General features: G+C 38.0%; 1 long non-coding RNA gene across 1 annotated transcript; it reads right to left on the bottom strand.

The window, feature by feature from the left end:
• Positions 1-278: 278 nt before the first annotated feature.
• Positions 279-14,123, bottom strand: LOC144316852 (uncharacterized). Its single transcript, XR_013382697.1, has 3 exons — positions 14,076-14,123; positions 2,173-2,253; positions 279-921 (listed from the first exon to the last, which is right to left on the bottom strand). It is a non-coding gene; the product is annotated as an uncharacterized LOC144316852 (long non-coding RNA).
• Between the last annotated feature and the right edge of the window lie 391 nt (positions 14,124-14,514).

Genomic DNA, 14,514 nt, shown 5'->3' with positions numbered 1-14,514 from the left:
GAAACAACCTAGCATTATACCTTCTAGGTTCATTTTGGAGGGTTAATGTCCCTTCAAAAATATGACTTGGAACTCTTTCCAAATTAGCAAATATAGGGATACATCATCATTTTGAGTTGCTACTGTTGATGACTTCAATTTTTTAAAAACATTTTATTTATTTATTTGAGAGAGAGAGAGAGCATGAGCAGGGGAGAGGAGTAGAGGGCAAGAGAGAAGCAAACTCCCTGCTGAGCAGGAGCCCGGGATCATGACCTGAGCTGAAGGCAGATGCTTAACCAACTGAACCACTCAGGCACCCAACGACTTCAATTTTTAAGACCTGTTTCTCCACAGGTATACTTGTCTGATTATGCAACACATACCCAGAAAGACTATACGAAATCATACCTCAGAACAGTTTTTGGAGGAAGGGAGAAGGAATTTGACTGCCAGTTCCCTTTCTTTTCTTTTCCATTGGTAAAAGTTTTCCTCACATGAAAGTTTACCCTCTCACATGCTGGCTCATGACTCAGCATCTTTGGCAGCTACTTGCCAAGCCAGATCTATTCTGTAGCGCAATTCTCCATTTGAAGTGTCAGAAAGAGCCAGAGACTGTGAATGTGGCTGATTGGTCTTAGCAGGTGGACTTTTATGGGTCTACGCAGAATAGGTCAGCCATAGGCAATAGCTAAAGTAAAGAAAGCAAAGTGAACTAGGGTCTAAAGCATAGGTAAGGCTGAGAGAACCTATGGAGGCAAATAAGACTTATAGTGAGGAAATATAGTTTATTTTCTAGTTTTCATTATAATAAGTAAGGATGCAATGAAGATCATTTTACATACATATTGTGCACTTATCTGTATACTATCTGGAAATAAATTCTCAGACACATATTGCTGAATTAAAGGCTTCTAAGTCCCAGGGAATTTTCCATATTGCCTTTAAAAAAAAAAAAAGAACAATTAAAGGGAGGATGTCCAAGGAGCTTAGGTGGAATCCAGTTTCATAGATTGTCTCTTGCCTTTGCAGCTGGCTGGATTCTGCTGCCTGACTTAGAGGAAATGCTGAAGCTTTGGAAACATCTCCCTTCTTATTTTCTCAGTTTTCACTTTGTTTCTTACTTATTTACGTACCTGATATTTACCCTGAAGATGGTTCACCCAGGATGTTCTAGCAGAGAAATGCAGGCACTTTTCACTTTAAGAATTCTTTCTTTCTGGGAAAGTTGTCTACATCAACCAAGCATGTAGACTGAAGAGTGATATATGGGACTATTGATGGGAGAAGGGGGGGATACTATCCCAGTCAGTCATACCTACCAGAGAATCAGTCTTGGTGGTTGGGGAGCAGTGGTGAAGCAGGTAGTGAAGCCAGACTGTCCTGGTTTCTATCCCTGTCTCCCTGCTAACTCTATGTATTCTTGGGCAAGTCACACACTGTGTTTCACTCTCCTACTTCCATTAAGTGAGAGGATTGAACTAAACTAGACGAATTCTAAGGAATACTTTAGCTTCATGATTTTGGTCATGAGACATGAAAATACAAATTAATGGATATATCTCTTCTTTGGTATTTGGCAGAAAAATAGAATATAGTGAATAAAATGTCATAAAACTCTGCCAAGTCATGACCATACTGTAAAAAAATTGTCATAAATACTGTTTATGGTGGTAAAAATATTGAAAACACCCCGCATGCCCCAAAGTAAAAGAATCACTTACTGAAATGGTTACTCTAAAGTGCAGAGAGGGGGTTGGTGGTGATGGTAGCAGTAACAGTGGTGATGGTGGTAAAGATGGTGGTGGTGATGGGAATGGTGGTGGGTAGGTGGGTAGATCAAAATGGGGTGAGGCTTCTTAATATGCACATAATTTTATTTTGTTTTGAGTTCCATAATTACAGTTGTTATTAAAAAATTTTTAATTAATACCTTTCAAACATATTTAATGACATTTTAAGATATTCATGGTATAATATTAAGGTATTGTAAGAGCACAATGCAGTTTTTACATATGTGTGTATATGTGTGTAAAATGGTTCCAATTTTGTTTAAAAATGTGTAAAAAAATTAGAAAAAAATAAAGTATTAACAACTACAGACAGTCCTTAACTTACAATGGTTGATTTAAGATTTTTTTGACTTTGCAATACCCACTCAATAGGAACTATATTTGGAATTTGAATTTTGACCTTTTCCAGGTGAGCTAAATGCAGCATGATACTCCCTTGTGATGCTGGGTGGTAGCAGCAAGCCATAGATCCAAGTCAGTCCTGTAATCACAAGAGTAAACAACTAATATATTTATAATAATTCTGTACTCCTAAAACTCCTATTCTATTTTTCACTTAGTATAATATTCAGTGTATTATGTGAGATACTTAATTCTATTATAAAATAGGCTTTGTTTTAGATGATTTTACCTAACTGTGGGCTAATGTAAATGTTCTGAGCACAATTAAGCTAAGCTATCGTATCTTGTGTGTTAGGCATTTTAAACACACTTTTGACTTAAAATATTTTCAACTTATGGTCAGTTTATCTGGATGTAATCCCCCCGTAATTAAAGGAAGACCTGTATCTTGGGGAAATGAGATTGAAAGTAATACATTTAGTTTTTATTGAAGTATAATTAAAATACAATGATGTATTAGTTTCAGGTGTACAAATATTGATTCAGCTATTCTGTGCATTACTCAGTGCTCACCATGGTAAGTGTAGTCACCATCTATTATCATGTTATTACAACATTATTGACTATATTCCCTATGCTATACTTTTCAGCTTTGTGATATATTTATTTTATAACTGGAAGTTTGTATCTCTTGACCTTTATCTATTTTTCCCATCCCTCCACCCATCTCCTTCCTGGTGATTACCAGTTTCTTCTCTGTATTTAAGACTCTAAGGGTTTTGTTGTTGCTGCTGCTTATTTCTTCATTTGGAGTTGTTTCTGGTTCTACATTTAAGTGAATTCATATGATATTTGTCTTTCTCTGACTTATTTCGCTTAGCATAATACCTTCTAGGTGCATCCATATTGTTACAAATGGCAACATCTCATTCTTTTTTATGGCTGAGTAATCTTCCAGTGTGTGTGTGTGTGTGTGTGTGTGTGTGTGTGTGTGTACCACATCTTTATCCATTCATTTATCAATGGACATTGGTTGTTTTCATATCTTGGATATTATAAGTAATGCTGTAATAAACATAAGGGTACAGGTATCTTTTCAAATTAGTGTTTTTATTTTCTTTGGGTAAATACCTAGTAGTGGAATTACTGGATCATATTTTTATTTTTTTGAGGAACCTCTACACTGTTTTCCATAGTGACTGCACCAATACATTTTTACCAACAGTGCGTGAGGGTTCCGTTTGCTCCACATCCTTGCCAGCACTTGTTATTCTTTCTTTTTGGTACTAGCCATTTGGACAGGGGTAAGGTAATGTCTCATTGTGATTTTGATCTGTATTCCCTGATGATTAGTCATGTTGGGCATCATTTCATATGTCTCCTGGCCATCTCTATGTCCTCTTCAGACATGTCTATTCAGGTCCTCTGCTCATTTTTAAATTGGATTTTTCTTGTATGTGTTGACTTATATAAATTCTTTATGCATTTTACATAGTAACTCCCTATGAAATATATAATTTGCAAATATCTTGTTTATTAGATGGCCTTTTTGTTTAGTTGATAGTTTTCTTTGCTGTGCAGAAAGATTTTTATTTTGGTATAGTCCCATTCCATGAAAGTATTTATAAAACTATCTTGAAAGATCAAAAGAGCAGTAAGACTAAAGAAAAAAGCTGTCAAGTCCAGCTTGATGAGAAATGGCTTAGTAGACACTTAGGAACAGAAAAGTCATGTCTCAAGTGGTTGCAAGACAAGTAGATCTCTGCAGCCCTGTCTCCCATAAGACCTCTTTTATAGCCCTAGAGGCCAGGGAGTATGTGCTGGTAGACCACTTGGGAGGAAATGTAGTCCTATCTCCAGAGCTGATCAGGGATATTGTGAGTGAAGGGTATGCTTAAGGGTTATTACATGTATGGTTGGACAAAAAGAAAAGATGGGGGGAAAGGGGTATGCTCCAGAAGGCTTCAGGTCATCATGGCAGATTTGTCCAAAATGGCATTATCTGGTGCACACACCGCACCCCTCAATTCTGGCTCTTACAATCTCATGCACCTATCTCTTTCATGATGTCCCCTGAGTCATCAGTAAGGGTCTCTTTGGGCAGGTTTTTTGCCAGATGGTATTGAAGGGATAAGCCAGAGCAGTAGTACAGACAGTAATAGGAAAAAAGATCTATACTGATGACAAAACAGAATGAGTAATATTTTTTTGGCATTGTGGTTTCCAGTTCTAAACTGGCTTCAACCACTGGCTCAAAGTGGGCCTGAGATCATTTCCCTGTAGGAATGACACCCACCAGCATAACTTTGAAAAAGGTAACTTAAATGAAAGGAGCAAATGACATATCTAGCATGAATCTCATTGCACATAGGTCTGTGCCCATTGCAGAGAAAGGTTTCCTTCACCAGAAAAAGAGAGGAGGAGCAGACTAAGGATGAAAGAATAATGCTTAGTAGGTACTTCTCTGGGGAGATCCTCTCCATCTATTAAGATGACATTAGTGGCTTCCCTCTTTTTTTTTTTAAGATTTTATGATTGGATTGCACAGCAATTGCATCCCGTGATATGTGAAATCCTTCTAAGTTTCAGAAGGGAGATCAAGTACTTGCTGGCAGCTGCTAGGATGTCAATATATGGAAGGGCATGCAGCTTCCTTTGCTGTGTTCCAACCCATATTAGCACTGTGATGTCCACTGTGCCTATGAACCCATAAAGCCAGTTCTGAACTTTGTACAGGTCTAAGAACCCTGATCTTTGCTAGGGTGTCTGCCTCACTATTCCCAGGAGGTAAGACAGGTCAATGTGCTGAGACGTGAAGAATAGTAAGAGAGGCATATATCTTTCCATAATTCTGCTTTCCATAATGGCTTCTGTAAAACTTAGCAGTTGTCCCAAGACTTTTGGGCCATCTAGGTTGTCAAACCTTTCTAGACAGGCTAACTGCAGAAGTTAAGGGGCCAAGGTTTAAGTATGCACAACATCCAGTAAGCCCTTAATCCAGCCCATTAGCTGCTTTTATGGTCTTCAGTTTCAACCCAGAGAGTCTGAGGTTGGATTGCTACCACAGTCCAATTATTAAAGATTCCCTCTACTGAAGAATGTTCAGGAATAGGATATGCGTCTTTCTTTACTTGTGAGGAGGTCTCCATGGGAGGTTCTGGGGAAGAATGAAAGATTTCATATTTTACTGGCCCCAAAATAGCATGCTTCCAATGGACTAATGGAGAGAATACTCCCTGGTTCTATGTAAGCATTTTTGTAATATAGGGGCTTGTGCTATGGCACTAGCGTCTTGTGAATATATTAGCTGTCCATACTTTTACAGGCAACCCAGTCTGGACAATTACCAAAAGAGTGGTCATTAAAGGCTACATTTATTGAAGGGCCTTATAGACCCCCCCCCAAACTTGTTGCTCAGTAGGAGAATATCATATCTCTGCTCCCTTCCAGAGTTGTGACCAAAAGTCCAATTGGGTTCTCTTCCCATGCTGTCTACCACATTGCCCAACTTATTCCATCTGGTGTCATATTTAGGGCCACTTAACTGTCATCTGGGGTCTTGGGGATACCAGATGAAAGTGTTCCTAAGGTCTATGCTGGAACAACTGATATCTGAGTTTGATCAAAGGCAGCTTGATGTTCTACTCAATGCCATTGTGTTCCCTTTTTTACCAGAAGGTATAGAGGGTTCAGGCATTGTGCTAGATGTGGGATAAAGGTCGACTACTACACCAGTACACCTGAAACTTATAGTTGCTTCACTGTGTTAGGAATGAGAAATTGTTGGATCTAGTCAATCACAGAGCCTGATATAAGATGTGTCTTACCTGACCAAGTAATCCCTAAAAACTTCCCATCCTCACTTTTTCAAATGAAATCAGGCCATTCAAGTAATATATAATAGAGACAAGTCTTCAGAGTTTAGCATCACATCATCAATATAATGGAAACCTCTTAACTGCGGGTGGTGGGTGGGTATAAAGACAAACCATGGGCAATTATACTATGGCAGATAGGGGTGCTATGTAAATAAACTTGTGGCAACACCTGGAATGTCCACTATGGACCACACCATACAAAAATGAATTGGTCTTGTGATTCAGGATGCAAAAGAATACTAAATAAAATGTTGGCTAAATCCAAAACCATGTAGTATTTGTTCAATGATTTGGGTGATATTAGGGACAGCAGAGTGTATTTCAGGAACAACCATAATCACTTCTCCATAATCAGTGGTCATTCTCTAGGTGCTGTCCAGTTTTTTCACAAGACACACAAGCTATTATAGGAACTTTATGCTTGCCTGATTATTTTTACTTTTAGTAATTCCTATATAGTGACAGATACTTCCTTAAATCCTCTTGGCAACTGGTAATGCATTACACTTACTGCCTGGTGCAGGAAAAGGAATAACATAGGATTCCATTTGCATTTCCCCTTAGGAAGCTTTAATTACCCTATCTCAAAGGTGAAATTCCTACAGAGGTTTGTAGAATTTTCCCCAAGAGAATATCTATGCCTGATATATTTTCAGGTATTTGGAAAGTAAAAATCTCATAAGAGGCAGATGGGCTTTTACCTATTCCCAAGTACAGTACTATGTGCTTTTCCCTTATGGTTTTTCCTCCATCACCACTCATGGCTGCCAATGTCCCTGAGTACCATTCTGGATTACCATGAATGAGAGTGCTTTCTGCTGCAGTATCCACTAAGACCATACATTTTTGCTTATTATTATTATTATTATTATTATTATTATTATTATTGCAAACACTAAACTGTGAGCTCTATGTGGGACCTCTGACTGCCCCCATGGTTGCCACATAGAGGCAACCTTGGCCCCACTCCTAATCTCTTGGGCAATGGGATATCCAGCCCTGGTAAGAGGTCACCTGTGGCTTAGTTGTTTTCTCTTTTCCTTCTCCTTCTCCTTCAATGGAGGGCAATGGCGTTTTCATAAAGCCACAAAAACAGCATTTTCCTGGTAGTCTTATGCCCCAAGATTGTACCTAACAGTGATTATGTGTGTGGTTAGGCAAAAAGGAAAGAATGTGAATGAGGTTGTGCTCAAGAAGGCTTCAGAAGATCATAGAGCAGTCATCATGGGAGAATTGTCTGAGATGGTGTTAGCCTGATTTAATTTCAACAGTTTATTTTTGCTTTCATTTCCCTTTCCTGAGGAGACAAATGTTGTTAAGGCTGATGTCCAGGAGATTACTACCTAAGTTTTATTTTAGGAGCTCTATGATTTCAGGTCTCACACTTAGGTCTTTAATTCATTTTCTTTCTTTTGCATATTGCTGTCCGGTTTTCCCAATATCATTTGTTGAAGAGACTTTTCCATTGGATATTCTTTCCTACTTGGTGGAAGATTAGTTGACCATATAGTTGTGAGTTTATTACTGGGCCTTCTCTTCTGTTCCATTGATTTATGTGTCAGTTTTTGTGCCATTATCATACTGTCTTAATCACTACAGCTTTGTAATATAGATTGAAGTCCAGAACCATGATGACTCCAGCTTTACTTTTCTTTCTCAGGATTGCTTTGGCTATTCGAGGCCTTTTGTGGTTCCATACAAATTATAGGATTGTTCATTCTAGTTCTGTGAAAAAAGTTGTTGGTATTTTGATAAGGGTTGCATTACATGTGTCGATTGTTTTGGATAGGTAGTATAGACATTTTAACAACATTTATTCTTCCAATCCATGAGCATAGAATGTCTTTCCTTTCTTTGTGTCATCTTCAATTTCTTTCATCAGTGTTTTATGGTTTTCAGAGTGCAGGTCTTTCACCTCTCTCTCTCTTTTTAAAAAAGATTTTATTTATTTATTTATTCATGAGAGATAGAGAGACAGGCAGAGACATACACAGAGGGAGAAGCAGGCTCCCTGCAGAGAGGCTGATGTGGGGCTTGATTCTAAGACCTTGGGATCATGACCTGAGCCAAAGGCAGATGCTCAACCAGTGAGCCACCCAGGCATCCCTCACCTCTTTGATTATGTTTTGTTTCTTAATATTCCACATATGAATGAAATCATATGGTATTTGTCTTTTTCTGAATTATTTCACTTAGCATAATACCCTCTAGTTCCACCCAAGTCATTGCAAATGGCAAGATTTCATTCTTTTTGATGTCTGAGTAATATTCCATTTTATATGTATACCACATCTTCTCTATCCATTCATCTGTCAGTGGACATCTGGGCTCTTTCCACAGTTTGGCTATTGTGGACATCACTGCTATAAATATTGGGGTGCATGTGCCCCTTCGATTCATTATGTTTGTGTCCTTTATATCATTTATTTCTGCTTTAATTTTTATTATTTCCTTCCTTTTGTTGGTTTCAGGGTTTGTTGTTGCTCTTTTTCTAGCTCCTTTTGGTGTTAGGGGCTTGGTTATTTATTTGAGATTTTTATTGCTTCTTGAGGTAGTCCTGTATTGCTCTGAACTTTCCTCTTAGAATTGCTTTTGCTGCATCCCAAAGGCTTTGGACCATTGTTTTTCTTTATTTTCTCTTTTTTTCATGGACTTTTTAAATGTTTTATTTTACTTCCTGGTTGACTCATTCATTGTTTAGTAGCATGTTGTTTAACCTCCATGTATTTGTGGTGTTTTCTTACAGTTGATTTTTTTACAGTTGTTTCTTACAGTTTTCTTACAGTTAATTTCAGAGCATTGCAGTCAGAAAAGATGCATGATATGACTTCGATCTTCTTGAATTTATTGAGGCTTGTATTGCAGACTAACATGATCTTTTCTGGAGAATGTTCCATGTGTATTTGAAAAGGATGTATATTCTGCTGTTTTAGGATGCAATGTTCTGAATTTATCTGTTAAATTCATCCATTCCAGTGTCATTTAAAGCATTGTTTCCTTGTTGATTTTCTGTTTAGATGACCTGTCCATTGATGTAAGTGAGGTGTTAAAGTCCTTTACTATTACTATATTATTATCGATTAGTTTCTTTGTGTTTGTTATTAATTGTTTTAGGTATTTTAGTGGTCCTGTGTTGGGTGTATAAATATTTACAATTGTTATATATTCTTATTGGAATTTCCCTTTTATTTTTATGTATTGTCCTTCTTTGTCCCATGTTACGGTCTTTGTTTTAAAGTCTATTTTGTCCAATATAAGTATTGCTACTCCAGCTTTCATGTTGTAATAGATGCTTTTCACTTCCTTCACTTACAATTTGTAGGTATCTTTAGATGTAAAATGAGTCTCTCATAGGTAGCATATAAGTGGGTCTTGTTTTTTTTACTATAGTCTGTCACCCTATGGCTTTTAATTATAGCATCTGGTCCATTTACATCCAAAGTAATTATGGATAGATATGTATTTATTGTCATTTTATTTTTGTTTTGTTGTTGTCTCGGAAGATTTTCTCTGATTTTTTTCTGGTCTTTCTCTCTTTCATGGTTTGCTGATTTTCTTTAGTGATATATTTGGATTTCTTTCTCTTTATTCTTTGTATATTTATTATTCGTTTTGATCTATTGTTACCCTTAGGCTTGTAAATAACCTCTTCTGATTATTAACCTGATTAACTGTACTAACTTGATGGTCTTTTACATTTGAACCTATTCTTTACTCCTCTCTTCCCCACATTTTCTTTACTCACCTCTTCCCCACATTTTGATAAATGTTGTCATATTTTACATCCTTTTATCTTGTGAATTCCTTGACTTATTTTTTCAGAAACACTCATTTTTACTGATTTTGTGTTTCCTTCCTTTGTACTGTCACTTTTGGTCATCCCTTTCCACTCAAAGTGTCCTCTTTAGTATTTCTTGCAGGATTGGTTTAGTGGTCATGAACTTTATACTTTCTGGGAAACTCTTTATCTCTCATTCTATTCTTAATGATAGCCTTGCTGGATAGAATATTCTTGGCTGCAGATTTTTCCCATACAGCACTTTGAATATATCATGCTACTCCCTTCTGGCTTGCCATGTTTCTGCTGAAAATCCCCTGCTAGCCCTATGGCTTTTCCATTGTATGTTATTGTCTTCTTTCATCTTACTGCTTTTAAATTTTTTCTTTATCACTATATTTTGCTGATTTAATTACAATATATCTTGGTATGGATCTGCTTTTGTTGATTTTTGATGGGGGTTCTTTGTGTCTCCTGGATCTGTCTGGATATATGTTTCCTTCCCAAGAGTCAGGAAGTTTTCAGCTATTATTTTTTAAAATAAAATTTCTACCTCCTTTTCTCTCTCTTCTTATGGGACTCCTGTAATATGAATGTTGTTATGTGTGATGGAGCCCCTGACTTCCCTAGGTCTATCCTTCTTTTGCATAATTCTTCTTTCTCTCTTTTGTTTAGCTTGATTACTTTCTATTACTCTGTCTTCTAGGTCATTAATTTATTCCTCTGCTTCTTTCAACCTGCTGTTTATTTTGTCAAGCATGTTTTTCATTTAATTTATTGAGTACTATGTTTACTATGTTGTCCCTTATCTCTGAATTAAGTGTCTCACTGATGTCCTCCACTCTTTTTTTTCAAGTCCAATTAGTATCCTTATGATCAATGATTTAAATTCTCTATCAGGCATATTACTTATATCTGTTTTGCTTTTATCTCTGGCTGTGGCCTTGTCCTTTTCTTTCATTTGGGATAAATTTATCTGTCTTCTCATTTTGTCTGCCTTTCTGTGTCTGTTTCTCTGTGTTAAGAAAGCTATATCTCCTGCCCTTGAAGAAGAGGTCCGGAGTGCTCTGCAATGCAGTGTCCCCTGTTCACCATAACTTGGCACTTTAGGAGAATATCCTATGCATGTTACTTATGCCCTGCTGCTGGATTTGAGTCTGTTTTCCTTTCAGTATAGTCATCTGCCCTGACTCTCTGCCTATTGTGGGCTCTGCTTGCTCTCTGTGGTGATAGTGAGACCCAAACAAGTTGGGTCTGAGGAGCCATACCTATGGGGGAACTTGGGAGTAGGGTGGCAGTGTTAGCAACATTTATGCTGGGCTACTAGTCCTATGCTGGATCCCTTGAAGTGCTGTAGTGGCTGAGGACTGTGTGAGGACATGGCCAGGGAGATGAGGCTGGGAACAGTGTGCTGGGCTCAACTAGGCCCACTGCATCACAGTGACTGGGGTGAATGGCTGGATGTGGCTTGGTGGCTGGGCACTACATGGCACCTGTGCATCTGATGGCTGTGTGGGGCACTTACCGATGGCTTTAACAAAACTCCTGAGCCCTGGGCGGAGGCTAGCAGGCTTTGGAGTGTGTGAGTCCTCAGGAGAACTTGTGGGTGGAGCTTACTGCTAACAGGTTAGGTAGCAAATGTCAGTGCAGTCCCACCTCTTGCAGATGGCCCTGTGTTTATGCAGGGGAAGGGTGGGAGGAGGAAAGTGGCACCTGCCAGCTCCCTTATTTTTGGAGAAGTCTTCCAATATGCTTTGAAATCAGTATGAATAAATCTGTCTACTGTTGTGTAAACTTTCATTTTTTATGTTGCCTCTCTGCACAAGCTGCTATCTTTTTAAGGGCAGTGACCCAGCTGTCTGCTTGCCCAGTGCTGAGTCAGGCTCCAGGCCCTAAGTCCCACTGGTTATACCAACTCATGAAATTCAACCCCTCTGGTTTTTAAAGCTAAATGCTATGGGGATTAGTCTTCCCTGTGCAAGCTCCCTGGTGCAAGCACCCATTTCTCTGCCCTCTCCATGTGTACAGCTCCCTCCCTGCTGCAGGCAGCCTCCCTTCACTTTTCTGACCTTCTCAACCTTTCAGATGTAGTTTTTTCTCTATATTTAGTTGTTAAGTTAGTTCTGTCAGTTCTTAGGTTGATTTTGACTTATTTTCTTGGATATGCGTGATATCTAGTTGTAAACATGGGATAGAGTAAATTCAGGATCCTCCTACTCTGCCATCTCTCTAAGCTCCTCACATTCGTGTTATCTTCAGCCCATTTTTAAAATGCATTGTTTGTTTTTTTTTCCTATTATGTTGAATGAGTTATTTATATATTTTTGATATTAAGCCCTTCTCAGGTATATAATTTAGAAATATTTTCTCCCATTCAGTAGGTCACCTTTTTATTTTGTTGATAAGTTCTTTTGCTGTGCAGAAGCTTTTTAGTTTGATGTAGTCCCATTTGTTTATTTTTGCTTTTGTTGTCTTTGCTTTTGGTGTCAAATCCAAAAAATTATTGCCAAGACCAATATCAAGGAGATTACCACCTATGTTTTCTTCTAGAATTTTTATGATTTCAAGTCTTACATTAAAGTCTTTAATTCATTTTGAGTTGATTTTTGTGTAAGATGTAAGATTGACCCAGTCTTATTCTTTTGTCATGTGGCTGTCTAGTTTTCCCAAAACCCTTTATTGAAGAGACTGTCCTTTCTCCATTGTATATTCTTGCTTCCTTTGCTGTAAATTAATTGGCCATATATATGTATGTTTTTTTCTGGACTTTCTTTCTGTTCTATTGATTTTTGTGTCTGTTTTTACACCAATACCATACCTTTGGATTAGTGTAGCTTTGTGATATTGTTTGAGATCAGGAGGCATAATGCCTCCAACTTTCCTCTTTCTCAAAATTGCTTTTGTTATTCAGGGTATTTTGTGGTTCTGTACAAATTTTACCCTAGCTAAAAAATAACATCTATTTCTATTGGAACTAGATGGATGGGTCAGCATTACCTTTAGCTTTAGAAAGGCCTATTTGGCATTTGGGTACAGCATGAAGCCCTGATTTGGGATAGGTTAGTTAGAGTAGAATAAAGAAGGTACTACTACCAGTGGCTTTTCCAAGCTTTTATGTCATGATAGCACCAAGAAAATGGGGTTCTGGGCTCTTCAGTGATGTTGTTGTGGGAAAAGAAGGTTTAGGGGAAAGTTAGATTTGGAATGTGTGCTACCTGCTGGGGATGTTGTTATCTATACTATGTACTGCCAACTCTATCGGGAACTTGCATTGACTGGTTATGAGCTAAATAACTTTCAGGGTGCTGGAAGTGCTAGAGTCTTCTTCCAATACTTACTCAGTCTGGAAAACACTGGGATTGGAATCCAGACTGAGGCTAAGAAAGAGTGTTTGTTGCAATCTAATATTCACTAAAACATATTCATGGAAATACAGGTCTTGAGGGTTACTTTACAATGAAAGAAGTCTTTAGGAGAGAGACTAGATTAAGATGTAGATTGAGCACACATTATTCTTCCCTCAGATTCATCCCCTGAAATCACACACACACACATGCACATCCTCAGAGTGCTGGAAGACATGTAAACCAGACAGAAATAATTTTAATTTAGGTGGTGTATCGAGTACAAACTTTTATCTACTCTTCTTCCACAGACTCCATTAAAATGATGGCTAAAGGGAGTGCTTGGGTGGCTCAGTTGGTTAAGTGTCTGACTCTTGATTTTGTCTCAGGTCATGATCACAAGGGCATAGGACCTAGCCCTGTATCTGGCTCCACACTGGGCTTGGAGCCTGCTTGGGATTCTCTCTCCCTCTGCCCGTTCCCACCCCAGGTCACATGCGCATGTACTCTCTCTTCTCTCTCTAAAAAAAATAATGGTAAGGGATTTTTTTTAAAAAAAGTATAAACCTACAACAATTAAGAGGCTCCAACAAAGTAAATATTTAATGATAAATCTAAGTCAAGGAAATCAAACACTAAAATAGGCCCAGAAGATTGCTGATTAACCAGTAGACCACATAGAACGTCTAGATTCAAAAGTCAGAAGTGACAGGTGGGGTGGAAATCAGTGAGACAGATTGAAGATTCAGATATAGATAATATTACTCCATATGTCCACCTCTTCTCCTTCATCAACCTCAAAGGCAGATAGGCATTCATTCCTTGGTTGAAACTTGACCAGAGGGTTTTTTTCGTTATGAAATAGAACAAACTGACAGGAATAAACTAGAGTGGCTAGTGTGGATTTCGTGTCTCTAAGTAAAGTCATTAGCTTTAGGGTCCTTAGGTCTCTGCCACTTACTCTAAAGTGAAGTCAAGGGGAAGGCTGTTTCACATCTCTCCACTCTCTAGGTGAAAGAACCCTAGAACAGGACAGTGGGTGACATCACAGAAGAGAAAATGGAGTCCAGAGATGCTGAGTATACAGCCGTTTCTTAGCTGAGCAATTGTTTTTCCCTCCACAATCTTCATCCATTAAGTGACAGAAAAGTGAGATAGCCAGACATCAAAATGTAGATTCAGGGAAGCAAAACACTATCAAATATAGTGAAAAGAAAAGAAAGAAGTCATTCATACTAGGTGAGAACAAGTGGAATATCTGAATAGCACTTCTAAGTCTAGTAAGATGAAGGAAAATGCATAGAAATTTTGCAAGACTGATACAGATATACAGACATATTTATATGAATACATACATATCCATATTCATATATAGTGAAATGGAATGTAACAGGCAAAAG

Source organism: Canis aureus, chromosome 7 (assembly GCF_053574225.1).
Source record: "Canis aureus isolate CA01 chromosome 7, VMU_Caureus_v.1.0, whole genome shotgun sequence".
In the NCBI taxonomy this organism is placed as follows: domain Eukaryota; kingdom Metazoa; phylum Chordata; class Mammalia; order Carnivora; family Canidae; genus Canis; species Canis aureus.
This window is presented reverse-complemented; position numbering and strand designations above follow the sequence as displayed.